The sequence below is a fragment of the Thamnophis sirtalis genome, unplaced genomic scaffold, assembly GCF_051295495.1.
Source record: "Thamnophis sirtalis isolate CommonGarterSnake01/CBP01778 unplaced genomic scaffold, rThaSir2_p1.2 scaffold_2, whole genome shotgun sequence".
In the NCBI taxonomy this organism is placed as follows: domain Eukaryota; kingdom Metazoa; phylum Chordata; class Lepidosauria; order Squamata; family Natricidae; genus Thamnophis; species Thamnophis sirtalis.
This window is the reverse complement of record NW_028261382.1, coordinates 6796921-6809167: the sequence shown is the minus strand read 5'-3', so window position 1 is coordinate 6809167 and position 12247 is coordinate 6796921. Positions and strand designations below refer to the sequence as shown.

General features: G+C 45.3%; 1 protein-coding gene across 2 annotated transcripts in view; it reads left to right on the top strand.

Moving 5' to 3' along the window:
- The first annotated feature begins 10324 nt into the window (after positions 1-10324).
- Positions 10325-12247, top strand: part of PKM (pyruvate kinase M1/2) — a 33648-nt gene continuing 31725 nt past the window's right edge. For both annotated transcript variants that reach the window (XM_087704168.1, XM_087704166.1), the window contains exon 1: positions 10325-10427. The gene's annotated coding sequence lies outside the window, so the exon portion shown is untranslated. The remainder of the gene's footprint in view (positions 10428-12247) is intronic.

Genomic DNA, 12247 nt, shown 5'->3' with positions numbered 1-12247 from the left:
TGCGCTGCTGATGACGTCAGGTACGCGCTTTGATCGGGCGCACTTTAGTGGACCGCGGTTTTGACGGGTCACGCCTTGTCAGAAGTGATTCATTCAACATAGTTCAGAAAATCATGGTAAATGCTGTAACTTCTTGGAATTAGGACAGTGACTGGGGTGGGGGGAGGGCAAAGAGAAGGAAGAACAAAAAGAAAAATGTTCCTCTCAGTGTCCTCTAACAAACTTGAGAAGCACACCACCCTGGAGAGCTTTTGGTTCCCAGAATTATAGCTGCACAGTAGCACTCAAAAATTTCAGTATATTAAAATCTTAATACGTCATTCTCTGGCACGTGCATATCCACACACCCATACAGTATGCACCTGAGGTTCTTGTTCCATTTCTCTCAGGCAGAAACAATAAGATTTTTGACCAATGAGCACTACTGTCATGTTGTTTTTCCTCCACAGTGACTCACAGCCCTATTTAAACTTTTGAATTTGCTCTGAGGCCATCTCTCCCTCATACCCTAAATGGACGCCCTTGGCAGCTCCGTAGGAGAAGCTTCACTTGCCTACAAACTTCCTCTGTTCCCCATTGACCTTTCACAACCGCAGCAGGGCACACCAAGAAGCCAGCCTAGTTCAGCAGAGCTTGTTTTCTGGTAAACATCTATGTAGTCAGGCTAGAAATATCCTCAAAGCTTTCCACATCTCATTTAACTTGGCTTGCCTCTGTCCTAATCAACGACTCCCTTTCCACATGCTCAATCTAATTAATAACCTTGCCATTACATATCCCTGTAGACACCACTCTCCTGCCAGCTTGAACATTCTGTTCTGATGCAGGCTACTGCAATCTTTCCTGCTTTCAAGTTATACGGAGAAGTTAAAATCATATACAGTATCCTGCTATATCAAAATTCCATGTTGATGTAGCATGATACTGTATATGAATCAGGGGCGGGTTCCGGCAGTTTACGATTAAAATTGTTCTGCGCATGTGCAGAAGTGAAAAACAAGATGGCAGCACCAACGGCGCTGACCAGGGATCCGGTTCAGGGCATGGCAGGCCTGGGTCGCTGCAGGTTCCAGTGACCCAGGCCGCCAAAGCACTACCGCTTCAGCCGAACCGGTAGGAACCCACCACTGATATGAATCCTCTGTCTGTCTAAATATCCTAACAAGAAAAGGCTCTGTGCAAATGTTCAGCCTCCAGATAGGCAGGCTAGTAAAAAACTTCAGTCAGTATAAGCAAATCTGGCACCTTCTAGACTTTAGACTCCAGCTTTTAGAATTCCTAACCAGCAAGTTATATCGTAGGTGGAGTTGTAATCAAACACTTTGGGAAAGCACCAAACAAAGAAAACAGATTTGCCTGCATGGTTGCTAAGTTGTGGTTTTGTGAGTAAACTTGGCTGGGTTCACCCAACACTCAGTGCAACCAAGTCATATTTTATGTCTGGGAAAAATTATCCTGCAAGTTATTTAGGACAGCAAGTGGAAAACAAGTACAGTATTCTAACCTAAAAACGAGACCAGCCTAGTCTCACAGTTACGGATACAAAGGAGTTAGAATATGTAAGCTATCATTATAGCTGGGCTGCAAAGAGCATTAAGTCATAATTAAGTCATAAAGCCGCCTTGAGTTATCTGTAAAAATAACAAAGGCGGGACAAAAATATCTTAAATAAATAAATAAAGTGGAATTTTGTCGAAGGAGCACAACACTGGGGAGAAGAACCGTGTTTACCGCAAGGATCCTTGGGTGTCTGCTTTAGACGAAAGATGCAATGAAACAATGAGAAAGCAAAGGGTTTTTTGGTAAAAAATCAAGGACTACAAGACCTGAATTTCTAGGGATCTGACTGGCTTATCGGTATACCTGGGACAAGTGCTATTGTTAGTTGAAATTGGCCTTTCAGGAGGGTAGCAGAGTTGGGCAAGTCCCTTGTTAGGGAGATGAAATGTTGAGATTGTTAGCTGATAAGATTTGTGGGGGGCGGGGGGGGGGGAGTTCACTAGTTTGCAACACCCTTGTAGGGCTTCTGTGGGCTCCCTTGTGAGCTGTTGAAGGGGTTTCTATTCTTTGGTCTAGATGGGACTGGGAAGGGTATCTGGGGCAGAGTTAATTTGATGAGATTAGGCAAACAAAAATGGACTAGATTTGGTCTTGGACATATTAGAGGCTGTAGAGCCATGATGGTGAACCTATGGTACATGTGCCACAGGTGGCACGCGTAGTCATATCTGCTGGCATGCGAGCCGTCAGCTCCAGCAGGCATGCACGCTCTGACCAGCTGATTTTTGGCCTTTCAGAGGGCCGGAGGCGGCCGTTTTCTCCCTCCTCGGGCTTCAGGAAAGCCTCCAGAGCCTGGGAAGGTCAAATACCCCCCCCCCCGCACAGTGGGGGGGTCATGTGAGCATGCGCAGGGGGCGTGTGCGCATGTGCAGATGGGTGGGCCGTATTGCATTGTGGGCGCAGGCACATTTTTGGCACATATTTACAAAAAGGGTCGCCATCACTGCTGTAGAGTTTCCATTTTGTTTATGAAGTTTATTATTTTCACTGCAATCATATTTTGTTTGATTTTGGCCTAGCGTTCTGTTTGACTTATTGACTGACTTAGCCAGTGGTTCTTAGCAAAGTGTGATCAAAACAATATAATGTAACTAGGTTCCAGCACCACTAAGGCTTCTGCCCAGTCAGAAAACCTTTATTTCTGAAAACCTTGTTGAACTCTGTGGGATTTGCTTCTGAGCAAATCTGCCTCTCAGCAAACTATGCCACTAGAATACAGAAGCTGTTTAGGACTGCAATTTAAGCACCTTTCCTAAATTGTCCAGGTATCACTGAATTAAATTCCCAATATGTCTACTCAGCTAATGGAGAAGGATTTCGACCCGTTTTCTACCAGGCTTTCTGCTGTGTAAACATGTTTACACATGCCTGCCCAGAATTGTGTTGCAACACTAGCCAAGAAAACAACAAAGGAGTTATATTTATAGTAAGATTTTATTTCTATAATATATATGCAAAAGGGTTAGGATGCTTTCCTTTTCCATACAATAGAGGCAGCCTCAGTTTTTGTCTTTGACCTCAACCATATTACTCAATCCTCCCTCCAATAAGGAGGCAATAGTAGGGCAGCACTATATTCAGAAACACTGCTCATACAGTGTGCTAAGCCACAGTTAGTTGGAAATTGAATCACTATTTACTGGCTTGTCAAATCTGCTAAGCCCAAACAGAAACAAATCCCATTATGACTTCAGCAGGCAGCAACTTCTGGGGGCTCAAAAGTGACAATCAGTGGTGAATTCTACCGGTTCGGATCAGTTTGCCCAAACCGGTAGCGGGAATTACGGGTGGCGCCGCAGCTCTATGACATGCCATTTAGGCCCTTTTTTAGCCAAAAGCACACACACTCACACTTGCGAACCGGTAGGGAAGGTAAGTGAATACCACCCCTGGCGGCAATAACTTTCCATGGCCTGTTTAGAAGTGGCTGAAGCCAGTGTCCATTTTGGTTAGAAGTTTTTGGATCGTAAAGGGTGAAATCACTGCATCTTCTGGCTCTGTCCTTCAAAATGTCTCCCAAGTACCACCACCACCCCAAAAAAAATCACATTTGTAACCACATACAACTTCTGGAATAGATTTTCTATACCTGGCTTGGTATCAAAGCTAAATTGGACTTTAAGCTTGTTATTATTAATTTGATGTATAGCACCTTAAGCTTGTATGTAATGCATGTCCTTTGCAAACAGTGGCATTACCCTGCTGTAAAAAAAAAATCAGCTTTGTCATGCTCATGAAATTAGTAACAGGCCACATTAGGCAAGGTAGTAATTGTTGAAGCAGCCATGCATTTCTTAATTGGATCTCACCTTCGTGGTTGGACTATCAACGTGTTTTCATTGATGGAGGCAGGAAATAGGAGATGAAGTGGCCAGGCAGGGCCAGCTTACATAACCGTGTTTATTTTCTGTGTGATCTTTTTCTCTCTCCACCAGTTCGTGCAGTCCTTTGGGAGATGCTATTAGAAATTTGGGCTAAAGCCACCTTAGGATCTTTATCGTCAGGTGGAATTATCTGAATGAGATTTGTTCCAAATTCAGGTCTGACTTCCTTCTCAGAGAACCCTACAACAGGGTGAGAGAAAGAATGCAAGCAAATTCCCTGTGCACACACATTAAGCCGAGGTGGACCCCAACATTCGTCAGTAAGCAGGTGTTGAAAGAAATGTCCTTCTGGGTTCAGTTCCAAGTGGGGGAAAAGACACTGGAGACATGCAGGCTGTTTGGAAAAATGGTTTATTGTTGGACAAGGCCACACGGCTTGAGCCCTGGACAGAAAAGGGGGATCACATGCTTCAATGTCGGTGGAGAAGAAGAGAAGGGCTGAAGGAGGGGCTTGCTAGGCTTTTTATACCCTGTTTAGTCCCACCTCTCTGTTTCCTGTTCCTGTGTAAGAAATGTATTCTGATTGGTTGTCAGACTCCCATGAGGCTATGCAGGGGCAACTCTCTAGGCTGTTTTGAATCCAGGTATAGATGAGTTCTCAGATGCCATGTGATCAGTTGAGTAAAGTTCCAATATTATCATGCCTTTCTGTAGCAGCTGGTGAAGTCTTTATTATGTAGAGTGGACTAGCCTGACTAGTCTTAATGGCCTATTAACAGTGGGGATGGGCAGGAAGCTACAGGTCACTCTTCTGTCTTTTAAAACATTTCTTTTCACATCCAGAGAAACATTCTGTCTTTTCAATATTTCCTATGATATTTCATTTTTCTGGGAGAGGGCTGGATGATAATTTCCCACACAGGACCAAAGCCAAAAACTTTTTTCAATCTTTTTTTCTGATTCACAATCTCCCCCCCCCCCAACCCCACCCTGCTCCTTTCCTCCATCCCTCTTCAGACAGTTTCTATTTGGCTAAAAGTTATATGAGGAAAAAATGCATGGGAATAATTGCATCTTTCAATGATCTGATTGTGCTTTGGAAACATACCTCTCAAGCACTTTAAAAAAAAAGTTTATTCTATCCTCCCTCTATTCCTCAATTTTTTCTTTTTGTAAATGTAGTTCAAGAGGTATCCATAGAACATGTTTTTCTAGATAAATAAGATTAGGAATACAGCTTTCATTCTTAGTAATTACACACCGGATATGCAATATAATTTGGATTCAGGAATAGAACTTGCTCATCTGGGACTGTACTGAGTGTGCCCTCTACTGGCCAAATGACAACTTTGCAACAAAAATACATCTTTTATGACTCAGTTCTAAGCAATTAGGTTATCGGTTTGCCTCAACTTCTGGAAATTAATCATAAAGCTTTCTGTTTTCAGAAGCAGGGGTGGTTATCCAGTGTGGCTCCTGTTATTCACGTTTATTCTCATCAGCTGTTTTATAACTTGAATATCTCACTGTCACTTTGCCTAACTCAATTGTGTGTGTGCAGGTATGACAACAATCTGTTGATTTTACAAACTATAGAAAATCACAGCCACACCAGAGACAGTTAGTGTAGATGGGTAGTTTCCTTAGATATTAAATGTTAACATCCATCCCATTGCAATTCTATAGCTTCATATTATGATGAGTTTATTATGATTTTATCTTAATTTAATATCTCATATATTGCATTGTCCACATCTCTCTCTCTATCACACACACACACACAAACATTTGCTGATGCTTCATTTAAACTAAATTTGTATATCAATGATTTGCAAAACCTCTGTAGATGCCATTCCCTAAATAAACAAATAAACTATAGAAAAGCAATAGCTCTGCAACAATTCTTGTATCTGAAAGATGGAAAATCAGGATTTCCCCAAGACATGACCTCATTCCACATTCCACATTAACCTGGACTCTTACACTGTGCAGTTTGACTTAGGCTTAGCATGTCTTAAACTGAAATCCTGATCTGCAGACTATAGTTTCTAGTTTAGGGCATTGTGTGAGCCATGGCTTAGCAAATCATGTCTTGATGGAATGTCATGCTAGTCACTGTGGTTTGTGGTGACTAGTGGTTTAGGGATGAAAGTTCCCCAGTCTTTAGGCATCCTACGGTTTATTCCTTGTTTTAACCATGCCATTTATTCCTTGTTCACACCATGTGCCAAACGAGTCATAAACCAAGAGTTTGATAATCAGGAACAATTCTTAATGTTGTTGTTTTTTTCCAGTGGCTGGAGAATTTATAACTAAGGCTTCTTTTATGTTTTAGTTCTGCATTTATAAGCTCATTATGGCAGCCTTGGTGAATCCAAATTACATGATAATTTCAAACAGCAGCCATGTATTATGTCCATTAATATTACCTACTGACTAGGTTTCTGCTTAGTCACAGAAAAGCAGTCTTGGCCTTTGCTCCTTCCAAGGCCTTTGCTGCAAGCACAGAAGACATACACAAGTGCCACTGTTCCATAGGCTTTGAAAAGCAAAGCAGGGTTAGATGTGGTTATTATTTGGCTGGGAAATGTCAAGGAAATTTCAGAGCTGGAGGTAAGACTGGGAAGTAAAATAAAATAAAATCTTGGAATAAGGTAATGGCAAAACACTTCTGTATTGCTGCCAAGAAAATTATAAACTCCTGAAGATATCAGGAGTTGAGCTGGAATCAAAGGAGACCCAGTTTTACTTTCTGCTGGCAAGAGAGGCCAGCTTTTCCTCTGAGGCAGAATTTCTCACAAAACAACCTCTTAAGGAATTCAAAAGCTGAAATGTCCTTTGATGGCTTTTAGATTGCCCTCATCAATCTGGTTTAACTGGGCATTTTCAGCTAGCCTTTGATATGCCCTCCCCAGGGATCCACTCATCCTGTTCTGAGGCATGGAAAACTCCCCCTGCGGGTTCTTCAAAAATGGAGGGAAGATGGAGGAAGAAATTACCTTTGGGGTCTTTGGCAGATTCTTTGCATTTGAAGAGCTGAAAATGGTCGGCCTCCTTTTGGCAATTGATTCCTTTGTCTTGCTTAATTTCACACCAAAGCAGGATAGAAATCCTGTTCTGACAGCAGAGAAAGGCTATTCCTTTCTTAGGCAGATGATTGGTTGATGGTCCAAGAATCAAGGCTCCAAAATATGTGAGTGAAGCTGCCCCTTAATCCAGCTAGAAAGGAGAGACACATCTAATAGAATCACAGAGGTTGGAGTCACACACAGCATTAAAGAATGCTTGCTTAATCCTGGTTCATGAAACAAATCACAAATGGCCAGATACGCACATGCTAAGACAAAAACCTGTTTTGCAATCCACCGTGGCCAGGTTCACAAAATATTTAAACAAGACTGTTTATGTCACACGTCAAGTGAAGACTTAAGAGATGCATTCACATAATACGCTAATCTAACCTTTGCTCGTTTCTGGTGGATGAGCATATTATGTGAAGGCAGCCTTTGCCCCTGTTCTGACTAAGCAGTTCGATTGATTATCCCATGTATTGTACAAATTAGGTTAATTCTGCAATCAGATCAGACACACTGTGCAGCTTATGATTTAATCCATGCCCCAAGCCAAATATGATACCGTATGAATGCCCTTCCCCTCAGCTAATGGAGTATTAATTTCCTTCAGCTCCCACCACCATGGGCTGAGGGTAGAGAAATAATGCAAATGACCCTGAATAATGTAGGTGGTCATATATTGCCTCATGTTCCTCAGCCTTCTCCAATCTGGCAACTTCACCCTGGTAGGGACTCTGGGTGTTGCGGGCCCAACATTTTCTAAAAAGTGTCACATTAGGAAAATCTGCAGCTTCCAACTTGGAGGATATGTTCAGCTGCTGCCTGGCCGCTCAGTTACCTTCCCGTCTTGTCCCTTTTCCAATGAACTGCTATTCTGGTTTCGACATTTCACTGCCCCGAGGATTTAACAACTGCTTGCCGCCATTCATCTCTGCAATCTAAAACTTGTGCTGCAGCTGGAGTCTGCAGCATTTGGCAAACCCCAGGACTGAGCACATGATACCCTGAGGCTAAAGTCACTTTTTACTTTCCACATTTAAAAAAAAAAACTTTTGCTTTGTTGTTGTTAAGTTTTTAACTGCTTAACATCCTACAAGCCTGCAAAGAGTCAGGTGTCTCCCTCCCAAGATGGATTGCAGTTGGCCCAGTAATGGAAAGAAAATAGGCAGTTTCAAATACCAGCTCTGGCAGCTTGGGAGCCAGATCATGGCCTGCCGGAATAGGTTCTGATATGACAAAGTTGGGGAGGGGAGGGGAGGGGGTGTATTTGAAGACACAAAGCTTGCTAGCATATGAAGGGTGGTTTAAACACGGATGACTTGACAAGGTACAACTGGCAGAAAGGAAAAGGAAAATAGAAAGGAGGGGGAGTATTTTTCATCCTAATGGAGCAAAATATGCTTCCTTAAGTATGCCAGAGAAATTAGTAACTATCTATCATCTATCTGTCTGTCTGTCTATCTCTCTCTCTCTCTATCTGTTTATCTCTATCTCTATATATCTATCATCTATCAATCTCTCTATATATCTATCATCTATCTATCTATCATCTCTCTATATCTCTCATCTATCTATCATCTATCTCTGTTTATCTCTATCTCTATATATCTATCATCTATCAATCTCTATATATATCTATATCTATCACCTATCTATCATCTATCTATCTATCTCTATATATATATCTCATCTATCATCTCTCTATATCTCTATATCTCTCATCTATCTATCATCTATCTATCTATCTCTGTCTATCTCTATATATCTATATCATCTATCTATCACCTCTATCTCTCTATCATCTATCTCTATCTGTCTCTCTCTATCTCTATATATCATCTATCTATCTCTCTATCATCTATCTATCTCTATATCTCTAATCTATCTACCTATCTATCATCTATCTATCTAGGTTTAAATTCAAACAGGAATGGCCCTTTCATATACAATGTATCCCATAACGAGCCAGATTTATATAGAATATGGCTTCTAGGGTTTAAATAGAAAGTTACTAATGTTTGATGAAAGGTCAAATACTGTATCTAAATTGTGACTGTGGTTGGAGTATAGAAAGAGAAGGAAGTATCACTAAAAATATACTGTTATCTTTTAAAAGTTTTTTTTAATGCAAATGTAGCAGTGTTAGGGAATATCACCTTCCTTTTTCCTACTATACCTTCTTTGTATTTCAATATTTTAATAATAAACATGGAGGGTTTTTTTAAAAAAAAGGGAACTAGGAAATTAGGTTAATTTCCATCAGGCAATTGAAAACCACAGATTCCAAGCTTCTGACCTGGCTAAAATTTTCCATCCAGCAACCAGAAGCCAGAAAGATGGAAGGAGGGGAGGGAGGGTTCAGGGAGCCCTGCAGCTCCCTGAAGGAAGAAGCTGAACAGAGGAAAAGCCATCTTCCCCCCCTTGCAGAAAGAGCTGTAGCTTCGGGCTAGTTCCCGTTACTTGGGAGTAAGCCCTCCTGGAAGGAGCCGGCCTTGCTTCTGTGCAATAGCCGAGCTCGATGCCGGCATCCTCAAGGGAGCCGTTCAAAGCCGAAGGGGCTTCTCAAGGCGGGCCGGCTCAGGGCAGCCGTTGCCCCAGGTCACCCCTCTGCTCTAATCCGCCCCATCAGCAGAAAAGGGCCAGGATTGATGCGGGGATTGCACGTGGCTCGCAGGTGCTTCCCTGCCCCGGCTCAGCAAGTCCCGCATCCATCTGGAAGCGCCGGGTAATTCCAGGGCGTTTAACAGAAGCGCTCGGCCCTTCGCCTGGCTTCCAGGCTCATGGATGGGATTCAGCCTCTGGGCCTCCCGTAGCATTTTCCCCAACTGGCCCGGACTTTCCCCTCCCCAAAGTTATGGGTCTGCTCTCCATCTGTCCCGCTCGCCGTCTTCCCGAAGCATCAAAAGGGACGCTGGCCGGCAAGATTCCCCTCGCAGTCCTGACCTCGAACTACGTCCCCTTATTCCGTCCCCTCGGGCGGCTGTGGCTGATGGGGGCGGCCGCCGAGGGCATTGGGCAGTGCAGGCGGCCCCATATAGAGCAGTGTTTCTCAACCTTGGCAACTTGAAGTCCTGTGGACTTCAACTCCCAGAATCCCCCAGCCAGCATAGCTGGCTGGGGAATTCTGGGAGTTGAAGTCCACAGGACTTCAAGTTGTCAAGGTTGAGAAACACTGATATAGAGAACCAGCAATGCCCGGGGGGGGGAGGGCTCATTCGGAGGCGGTTGCAAGGGGAGGGGGGACGGTGTTCCACAACGAGGCTCTGATCCCTCCGCTCCAAGCGTAGAAGCAAATAGTGCGGAGGCCCCGCCCCGCGGGATAGCAACCGAGATTGGAAGGGGCGGGGCGGCGGAGGGGTTCGCGGGCGCGGAGCGGCGAGCCGGCCCTGAATCACCTTGAGGCTGCGCTGCGCCGGCTGCCGCTCAGAGAGGTGGAGACTCTCCGCGGGAATTGACCTTTGGAAGCCGGGTAAGTGACAGGGGGCGGCAGGGCGGGAGCGGGCGGGCAAGGACCAGCCAGGGATCATCTGTACGCTTTGTTGCTGCAGTCTCTCGCATCCCCAAGCCCTTCGGCTCCATCCGACTACCGCTCCTATCATCGCCTGCCGGGAGCGCGGCTTTTTTCCGCTCCCCCGCGGAGGAGAAATTGCAACTGCGTGTGTTGGGGGGGGGGGGAAAGAAAAGCGCAAGGTGCCTGGGGCGGGGATGGGGGGGGCAAGTGAAATGCTGCCCATTATCCATCTCATTTGTCCCCGATCTTTTCTATCAGGGGGTCCAGGCGACAGTCCCACCGGTCCCCCTCCACCCATTTTTTTTTTCACGTGCGAACGGCTTCCGTTCTCGTGTTTTCTTATTAGTCCGTGCAAGAAAGGCGGTGATTCAGCAATTAAGGAGCAGAAGTGCCGCATCTTTAAAAACGATTCTTTCCTCCCCCTCCCTTTTTTTTTTTTGCAAAACGGGGGAGCGGGAATGCGGCGAGCCTGGTTTCTTTCCGTGCCCCGAGGGTGCTGCGTGTCCCGGGCGTGGGCTGGGCTGGGCCGGGCGCTGGCAGGGAAGGAGCGGCTTGGCACGCGGCCCTTTGTCCGGGGCAACCGCCTCCCCAGCCCCGGAAACGAGGACGGCCCCAGGGCGCCTGCGCGGCTTCGGAAGCGCGCGCTCCCGACCTAACGCGTGCTCGGCCTGGCCTTTGGGGAGGTCCCTGCTGGAGCCTTGGCGAGTTCTCGGACGGCCGGCCTGCAGCTTCTTTCCCAGCACCGGCCCCAGAGGGCTGGGGAAGGCCGGCGCAGATACAGGGAGTGTGGGAACCGATGGATGCTCTCTTAGAGCCCCCCTGTTCCTTTTCCTCCTCCCTCCATCCCTTCCCAGGCTCTCCGTTAGTTTTGTTCCCCCAAACGCAAGGCTTTCCCTCTGGGGAGGAGGTCGTGGGGAACCCCTTCCCTCCGTTTCTCAAAAGCGGGGCCCAAGGCCAGAAATCCGGCTGCACCAAGGAGCCTCCCCTTGGCCTGGCTGCCGTTCCAGGAGCTCTTTGGGTCTCTGCCACAAGGAAGGGGGATGGGGCAGGAGAGATCTGGTTGCACGTGGCCTCCTCTGACCTGCCTTCTCTCCCCTGAACCCATCTGGAGAGACAGACCCAGGTCATAAATCAAGGCAGACAGGGTCTCTTTATATATCTACAGTGGGGCAAAACAGTATTTAGTCAGCCACCAATTGTGCAAGTTCTCCCACTTAAAAAGATTCGAGAGAGGCCTGTAATTGACATCATAGGTAGACCTCAACTATGAGACAAAATGAGAAAACAAATCCACACAATCACATTGTCTGATTTGGAAAGATTTTTTTTTGCAAATTATGATGGAAAATAAGTATTTGGTCACCTACAAACAAGCAAGATTTCTGGCTCTCACAGATCTGTAACTTCCTTAAGAGGCTCCTCCGTCCTCCACTCATTACCTGTATTAATGGCACCTGTTTGAACTTGTTAGCAGTATAAAACACACCTGTCCACAATCTCAGTCACACTCCAAACTCCACTATGGTGAAGACCAAAGAGCTGTGGGAGGACACTAGAAACAAAATTGTATACCTACACCAGGCTGGAAAGATTGAATCTGCAATAGGCAAGCAGCTTAGTGTGAAGAAATCAACTGTGGGAGCAATAATTAGAAAATGGAAGATATACAAGTCCACTGATAATCTCCCTCGATCTGGTTCTGGGGCGCCACGCAAGATCTCACCCTGTGGGGTCAAAATGATTACAAGAACGGGTGAGCAAAAATCCCAGAACCACAC